At 34.5% G+C, this 9,564-nt stretch overlaps 1 long non-coding RNA gene across 1 annotated transcript; it reads right to left on the reverse strand.

Moving 5' to 3' along the window:
- Positions 1–4,359: 4,359 nt before the first annotated feature.
- On the reverse strand, positions 4,360–5,809 carry LOC113040664 (uncharacterized). Its single transcript, XR_003275273.1, has 3 exons — positions 5,694–5,809; positions 4,500–4,567; positions 4,360–4,403 (listed from the first exon to the last, which is right to left on the reverse strand). It is a non-coding gene; the product is annotated as an uncharacterized LOC113040664 (long non-coding RNA).
- Positions 5,810–9,564: the final 3,755 nt, after the last annotated feature.

Below are 9,564 nucleotides of genomic sequence, written 5' to 3' on the forward strand. Positions count from 1 at the left end.
TTTTCAATGTAAACAGTCACAAAAGTTTTATTTCCATTACATTATTCACACATTTATGAGCATGTAACACAACCATGCCCCTAAACCTACCATTTGTCAATAAAACACAAGATATAACACCCAGATACAAAACCTACCATTTGTCAATAAAACACAAGATATAACACCCAGATACAACTACTATTCCGAGGCAAAACAATTGATTTGTTAGTGGAATAAACGCGATCGCCATATCCATCCACTGTAAACCTGTGTGCACTCTGTGTGCAAATTCAAAAAATGCCGCTAGAAAAAGCCTTACGTCAGCTTTGGTTGTGTAATGCTATTTGGTTCTTGTGTGTCCTGTGAAGGATTGCGCCATGCTATGGGATGGGAGTCTCTTTTTGAATGAGAAGTGAGCATGTTAACTGAGGGCATCAATTTCAGTGATTGAAACCTTATTTTTTTACTCCTTTCTACACATAAAGATATCATATGGCTTCAGAAGACTTGGAGTGAGAATGTGTTGAATATTTGTAGTAGACTAGGCAAGTAGCTTAGTTAAACCTGCCTGAAAATGAATATAAAGTAGCTACTATAAGGTCACTTCCAAATTAAGCATCTTTATTTCAGTAGACACACTAAATCTGCATGTTTGAAGTTTAAACACTTAAATTTCAAGCAAAACTATGCAAGGGAATGTTTTTCACTGCACATAATTCCACATTGTGCAGATTACTATTTGAATGTCTGCATTTATCCCACATATCATTTGATATAGTATCACAAGGATTGCCTTTTTTTTGGGGGGGGGGGGGGTGAGCTTGACAGTATCTGTACAAACACACTCTCATGGCAATTCATAACCATTTAACCTTTTGGAGAGTTGCTGGCTAATTTATACGAATTTGTACATTGTCACTCATGTACTTTTAAAGATTTGCTCACATTCATTTGCTGTAGATGTTTTTCCAAATAAATTTGGTATCAAATTACAGCCTAGAGCTTTAATCAATCATTCATAATTAACTCTATGCAACTTTTGTAGATTTTGTATATATATATATATATATATATATATATATATATATATATATATATATCCAGGTGTGTTCACTTGTCACTGCTGTGTGTGTGCACTTGGATGGGTTAAATGAAGAACACCAATTCTGAGTATTGTTTACCATACTTGGCAAATGTCACAACTTTCTCTTTCACTTTCCAAATTAAGCAGCTTTATTTAGGAAATGTGGCAAATTTGCATGTTTGAAGTTGAACAAACTTAAATCCAATGGAAAATCCAAATGTTACGCCTCACACATCCCTCGCACAATTATGCAGTAGGCTATTGCGATTACAAAATTTCACCCAAGAAACACTGAATATAGAGCACTATTGACTCTTTTTTAGGGGCCTTGAGAGTATCTCTTCCAACATGCTCAGTTTGTAATTTATTTACATGTTGGTGATTTGATGTTTAATACAAATTCATAAAATGTAATTTGTACATTTTTGTACAATTTCTTATGCCCCACTGACAGTGTCAGGTTTAAGCGTGGACTTTCATGTCTACAAAATTATAAATTACCATACAAATCACATTGCACATATTTATACCAAATTGTCACTTTGTAAAATACATTATACTATATCTACCAACATGCTCACATGGCAAAATGTAGCGATTTGGTGGTTAATACAGATTTTTGTATTCTTGTAAGATTTGTTTACACCCCACTGATGGTCAGATTTAAAGGTGGACCTTACGGTCTAAAAATTGAAAGTTATCGTACAGATCGCAACATACAAATTCTTACCAAATCACCAACTTGTCAAAATACATTTCCTCATGAAATTGGGTTATTGGTACCTATTCATGTTTTATTGGTTGGGTAAAAAATGTGAAAACATTCTTCATCTTCTTCATCATTTTAGGTTTGGAAAAGGTTTCTTGATGGTAAATAATGACAGTATTTACATTTTATATGTAGGTGTTTGTATCCTTTAATGGGTACGACTTTACCAAGAACAGTTTATGCCCTTTAAGATATTTCAAGTTGTTTATTCCTATTTCCAGAAATGACAGTCTTTGCTGTTAGCTTGTCTCAGATGTAATGCATCCACATCTTAATGCTGAATCCTCAGAGACATAACACGCACGTTAAGCAGTGCTTAGGACAGCGGCTCCATTATTACATTTAAAATACTGACATTTCAGCAGAAGGCCTTCATGTTTACAGTTCTGCTCTTGGCTGAAGCTGCGTTATTGTTCAGAACACAACATAACCCCACTGCACTCTTCAAATGTCACCTGCAAATTGGTGAGTTCACATGTTAGCAGCCGCATAGCACCTTTCTATGACCTGTATATGTTATATGTGCATGTCTATACACTGTAAAAAATGTACTGTAGAATTTACAGGATTTTACTGGCAAAAAAGTTGCCAATAAAATCCTGTAAAAATGATGTTAATTGCTGTAAAATGGATTACAGGATATTACTGCAAAGCAAATAACAGTTAATTGCTGTATGTGAAATACAGTAGTTTGTAGTATTTTTTACAGTAACATTGAATTTTACAAGTAGTTTATTTTACAGCAATATTTTGTAAATTCACTAAAGTACAGTATTTACCTGGCAAAAAAGTTGCCAATAAAATCCTGTAAATATATTTTACAGCATTTTTTTGTAATTTCATTAAATTACAGTATTTAGCTGGCAACAAAAGTTGCCAATAAAATCATGTAAATACCCCTAAATACAATATGATGTTGTAATAATTTAACAATGAAACTGCTTTAAAGAATAATTTTAACAGTAAACTATAAAATACTGATATAAATGCATTATCATGAGCTCTATCTTAATACATTTACAAATGAATGAAAACCAAGTCAATGATGTTGCAAATAAGTATTTATTAAAACTGGCAGAAAGACATTGCAAGGCTTTTACTGGTAAAATACAATTTTCAGTCTTTCAACAGTTAAATCTAATCATAAAAATAGCATAGCATCACAAATAACTGTTTAAAAAAAGCCATATTCAGAGTAGAACATTAACTTTCTATAAAAATGAAGGTCAATCAACAGAATTTGTATAATTTTTTTAAACATTTAAAAATAAAAATAAAAATGTTTTAAAGAAAAGGATTCAAATAAAATGCTGGAATCAACATTAAATCACAAATTCTGTTGTTTGAGCTTATGTTCTATTAAATTAAGAATATTCCTGCAAAAGACAATTTAATAAATACATACTGAAAGTCCATCAACTTTCTGAGATGAGCACACACATGAGGGTTGTCCCTCTTCTGAGACTTTTCCACTTGTTTTGCCTCTATGTGTCCGTCTTGTATCCAGTGAGTGTTGTGATTCCAAGAAAACATCTGCACATAAAAACAAGCAAAAGCATCAGGATAAAGTTATGTATCAAATGAAACTAGCTCAATAAAATAAATGTCAAAATGCCACTTATACAATACATCAGCATTTACCAGTACTTAAAAGGTTACTCCACCCCAAAATGAAAATCTTGCCATTAATCACTTACGTCCATGTCGTTCCAAACCCATAAAAGCTTCGTTCGTCTACGGAACACAATTTAAGATATTCTGAATGCAACTGGGAAGATTGTGGCCGTCCCATAGACTCTCCAGTAAATACCACTGTCAAGGCCCAGAAAAGTATGAAAGACATCATCAGAATAGTCCATCAGTGGTTCAACAGTAACGTTATGAAGCGACGACAATACTTTTTGTATGCAAAGAAAACAAAAATAAGGATTTATTCAACAATTAGTCTTCTCTGCGTCAGTGTAGTGCCATTTTTGAAGAGTATCTGTTGGACACACACTACATAGCCTGTTCTGTGTCAGCTGGGTCACATGGACACGCTTTCTATGTTTATTTACGCTTTGATTTGAACGAAAACAGCGTATCCGTGTGGTGCGGCTGACATAATCAAAAATAACGTCTCTGTTGAATAAAGTTGTTCTTTTTGTTTTCTTTGCATAAAAAAATTATTCTTGTAGCTTCGTGAAATTACAGTTGAACCACTGATGGCAGATGGACTATTCTGACAATCCTTTTCATACTTTTCTGGGCTTAGACATTGTTAATTGTTTGGCAGTCAGTGGGACAGACGCAAGCCTCCCGGTTCTCATCTGACATATCTAAAATTGTGTTCCGAAGATGAACATAGCTGTTACAGGTTTGGAACGACATTAACAGTTAACAGTGATGAATGACTACATTTCATTTTGAATAAGTAACGTTTTTTGCGAATGAAATTACTTAAGTAAAACTTCTTACCTTTTGAAAAAATTAATGTGTGCAAAAGATGCCTGCTCCCGGGACGCACAATGTTGAGGTATGAATTCACAACCATCTGACCCTCAAATAGTCAATAGCCACTGGGTGGACCTTAAATTAATAAATATAAGCAATAATGTAACCTACAATGCAGTATGTAATCTAAATTACAAGTTTATCAAATTATTTAAATAATTAATATATTACCTAATAAAATCAGCTTCAGAGTCTTGAAGCATCGAACATTTCTCCACATCATCTGATATTCTTTGCACCTAAAAGACATAAAGAAAATAATCTTGTGATTTCTTTAAAGCATTATGTATTGTAAATGAGACCAAAATTAACACCCCAAAAGGCATATATATTAGAATAAACAAACTATTATAAATTATATAATTTATAATTATAAATTGTAATATTACATTGTAGGACTGTACCACCAATCAAATTAAATAATTAACAGTGCAAAATTATATGAAATTTGAAAATACAATTAATAAATGTTGGAAAAATGCAATGCTGCTTATTAAACCTGAAACTAATCCGCCATTAGGTGGCAGTAAATAACTTAATGAGGGAATCAACTGAGTCATTTATTGATCCGTTCAAAAAGATGAATCATTTAGCTCAAGTTTGGAGAGTTTTGATTTGAGAATGAGCAAAATAGTTTTGCTTTGGTCTTTGTTTGGAACTATATTCGTCGGTGAAATACAACAACAGTTAATACTGTGTCTAAAAAAGTAAGTAAGTTGTGAACTAATTGTTTATTGAACTATGTATTTGCAATCGTGATACTCAGCAAAACAGCTCACTTGTGATGCTTCTTATATGTTATAAATAAACTCAACAGTTGAACATTTAACTTACCTCATGTATTTTCTGTGAGTTTATGTGTGCTGTTAAGCTTTTTTGATGTTGAATGAAACGTTAATATAATCAGAATCAGTCTCGCGTTTCGATGCTTCCTCAGTCTTTTTTTTTTTTTTTTTTTTTTTTTTCTAATCAGACGAACTTGTCCAGTCGGGCATATAAAGATGTCTTTAATTTATTATAGTAAGGCGTCGAGTCAATATGGGATAGCTGAACACATATAAACGAATGAAATTTCAAATGTTGCTGTTCGTCAGTTATTTAGATAGATAGTAACGTTAGTTACTATGACAATCGTTCGCATTAGGTAAACACTACTTTTAAATGCTCTCAATAAGAACATTGTACTTCCAAAAATCGAACATTTGGCGCAACTATGTTATGATAGCAATTCCCAGTTTACTGCACAGAAGTTACCAAGGCCACTAAATGTCAGGATAGGAGGCTATTGTGACATGAAATCGCTTATAGATTAACTTAAATAAATATAAAGGGTTATATTTCTTAAGTATAATTAAGTGAACTTACCAGGAATTATGAATAAAGCCTCTTATCTTCAATCGTTCTCGAGCTGCTCTAGTCGGCTGGGTTTCTGAATTTGAATGATGCGCGCGCAATCCCATAATGCCACACTACAGTAAATTAGTGTAGGAAACACCTGCTTCCTGTAAATGAATTACAGTTGACGTGGAAATATACTGTTAACAACTGTAAAACCTTATTTGACCCATAATGCATTGCGAATTACAGCTGCATCTTGTAAAATGTTTATACAGTAAAATTCTGTAAAATTTTGCTGTAGAAACTACAGCAATTTTTTACAGTGTATGTCGGTAAAGGTCGTAGAACAAGTGTTTGCTTACATTCAGATGAATTTTCAATCACTGAAACACAATAAAACCTGTTTTGCTGGCACAGGGTCTCTGTTGAGTAATAATTTGCAGTCTTTTATTATACCTATGTGGCAATTCGGAAGGAAGCAGATGCACTTATGAATGAACAAATGAATTGCAATTCAAACGAACATAATTGAATTCCAATGTAAAAGGAAAACCTTGCATATCTCAGCAGGTTTCTGTCTAAAAAGCCTTTTTTTGTGTGTGTCAAAATGTCGTTTTCTCTCCCAAGAGGTATCTGAGAGGGGTTGTGCCAGCAATACTAAGTACAAATTATACATGCCATCTGTAGCTCACTAGACTGCTTAAATTTTTTTGCATGGCCGCAGACTAATTTGGTGTGTGTTTCTGTCTTGCGAATGTAAATTGTAATATTTCTCCATTTCAAAGTTTCTGTGATGCAGATTTGGATGGTCCCTGACTCCCTGGATTTAATGACACAGGAAGAACTCAAACAATGGAGTATTTAACAGCAAACAAGGCTAGCTAGTGAGGAGGATATGAAAGTTTTATTATCGTTCGACTGAAACCAATGTTATTATCCGAAACAGTTGTTCATATTAATGAACAGACTGTTTGTCTCTGTGGCTGGAGTGATGAATAAAATGTATGAATGTAAGAATCGGAAAAACGTCTAGTTTCTCTAAATGGATCTTTAAAACATTTCCAGCTACACATAATGTCCATAACCAACAATCAGTCAGACCACCTGAATGCAGTGCCTAATTATCTACATTTATATTTATTATTGTCTGGACCAATCAGACACAGTTTTTTGTTATATCTAACAAATACTCCATAACACCCCTCACTCAACAAGCCAACTATGAGGGTCTGTGGACCATTCCCCTGAAATGCGGCTAACGCCTCAAAAAGGCAGAGCAGGCCTCTGGTTCCATGGTGGACAAATTTAGGTAACACTGGTTTTATTGCGCTTAAGGAATGCGGGCAGAGCAACTCTCAATTCATTTACCCATAGAAAAGACACACAATGCAATATTAATGGACTCTCATTCACAGACAAACCTGTCTTTGACCTTCCTATCACATATCCTCAGGCTACTGTGTATATTATTACTGTTCTTTTATATTGTCTTTTATATTGTATACTGTTTGATGCATGCTTATGACAGAACCACTCATTCACGTAACCTTACCTATACCATGTTTGGTCTCTATGAATTCGTCTTCGGATGATCTAATTGAGAGTGTATGTTATATGTTTATAACTATGCAACATATTAGTTTTTTCACAAGAATCTTTAGAAGTCTTTGCATCAACATCCAATCCAGTTACATATGCAAATGACTATGTTTGGAGACAAAGAGTCATAAACTTTGACCATTGTTTCTTTGTCTCCCGAGAGCAGTGACCTCCACAGAACTTAAAATGGCCCTCACTTCAGTGGCCCGCCTAGCATTTAGTCTCCTCACTCATCTCTCATCACCTTTCCATCTTCAGGTTGCTAACTCCCACACCTGGCAGGCCTCGACACAGCTCAGTCTGCAGTTCTTTTAGATCAGGAGAGGACGAGGATGCTGAGCTAGAACTCTTTAAAGGACACCCTAAGATTGTACCAGGCTGGGGCCTTGGATTTCAGCGCATGTCTCTCGAGCTCTGCACTCTTCTCTCTTCAATTTCCACCTGGGAAGAAACTCCCAGTCACCACCGAGTCAGAAATATGTTGGAGTTCATCAATCTTCAAACCAGGAAGAATGTGATCGCATGTCCAAACCCTGAAACCATCAAGACTTTCATACGAGACCGCATCTGGACACATTTATCAACGACCAAGGCAATGCAAGAATCGTACATTTAACTTGAAGAAACAGAGGTTTAGTCTATTATCTGTAGACCACATTGTAAAATGGCGCTGATGGTTTCACCATTAAATGTTAATTGACTACTTTCCATTGCTTTGTTTTCTTGTTACTCTAATGGTTAATTTAGTCTTATTTGCCCTTCCCCCATGTGTCAGTGAGTGTACTGCATGTATATTTGTTTAGATCAGTTATGTGTGTTAGCGTTTAGCTAATAAACTTTTGTGCATAGTTTCAGATTCTGTCACTCCTTCTGATCTAGCTACATGCATTAATGCATTAATACTGAAGGCAATATATTTTCTGTGGCTATGAAAAATATCCTTTCTTTGAGTTGATATTAACTTACACTAAATGTTCGCGGAATGAGCCGATTAGTAGGTGGAAATTTAATTTAGCTATAGTTACTATTGGCAGCTCATATAAATAATTGTAATTAAATTTCCCTTTTGAGCTAATTTGCTACAATGCATATTATTTTTGTTATTTATTTTTATAGTAATACTACTAATAATACTACTACTAATAATAGGTATTATATTATTTTTGTTTTGATTATAGCATTGGTTTACAAAATATAATACATTCTTGTTTCTACGCTTTTATAACGCAGCCAGGTCTGTGTGTGTTTATATATCTAAGGATTGAATGATTGGATTCATGATTAGATACGTACAAGGAATACATTATCAACAAGCAAATAGTTTAATTAATGCAAGACACCAGAGATTAATTTAAGTTTGTCTAATGGTTAGCAGTATCACCAAACTTTCCGTCGTTGATTAATCACAGTGCATTCAGACAATTGTCTTGTATTACATATTATATTATTATATTATATTATATTATATTATTCATTCAATTTTTGCTGAACACACCGATTATTTTGTGTGTGTGTGTGTGTGTGTGAGAGAGAGAGAGAGAGAGAGAGAGAGAGAGTAAAAGATACTTGAATTTATGATGAGATACAAGGAGTTGATATCTTGGTCCATGAGCGTCAGGGAATAAGAACCACTTGAAACCTTGAGTGTGATTGTATGATATAAAAATGCTTGCTTCTGTTAAAGGACCTTGTGTTTTGCAAAGTGAGGCTCGACTTCTCTCAGTAATTCTATCTTTTGCATTACAGATGCTATATAATACAGAAAACATCACAGTGCAGACACTGAAAGCATCTAGCCTCTGATAACCTGACTGAAGAGCAGGCCTTTATTGCTATAGGGGGCAGCATTAAGCCTTTTTCTGTTTGTATAGTTTTAGTCTGATTTATACATTGTTTTAAAGGTTCCATAGAATGCATTGATAAAATATTTTAAATTGTTCTCAGATGTCCCCAAAGTGTGTATGCAAAGTTTTGGCTCAAAATACCCCACAGATAATCTTTTACTGCTTCTTGAATTTGCCACTTTTAGGGTATGAGTCAAAACGCACTGTTTATGTGTATGTCCCCTTTAAATGAAAATGAGCTGCTGTTCCCGCCTCCCTTCCAGTGTTGCCAAGTTCGCTGTTTTGCCAAGTAATTTGGCTACTTTAACACTGTTTTCGTGGGTTGCTTTTCATGTCCACGGGAGGGTTTTGTTGCGAACACCTCCCTTCTCAGAAGAGTGCAGAGCTTCAAAAGCCCATGCTCACGGGCGACCTTCAAAAATGAAATGTAGCCACCGTGTCCTCAGCGGTCTACG

Source organism: Carassius auratus, chromosome 22, assembly GCF_003368295.1.
Source record: "Carassius auratus strain Wakin chromosome 22, ASM336829v1, whole genome shotgun sequence".
In the NCBI taxonomy this organism is placed as follows: Eukaryota; Metazoa; Chordata; class Actinopteri; order Cypriniformes; family Cyprinidae; genus Carassius; species Carassius auratus.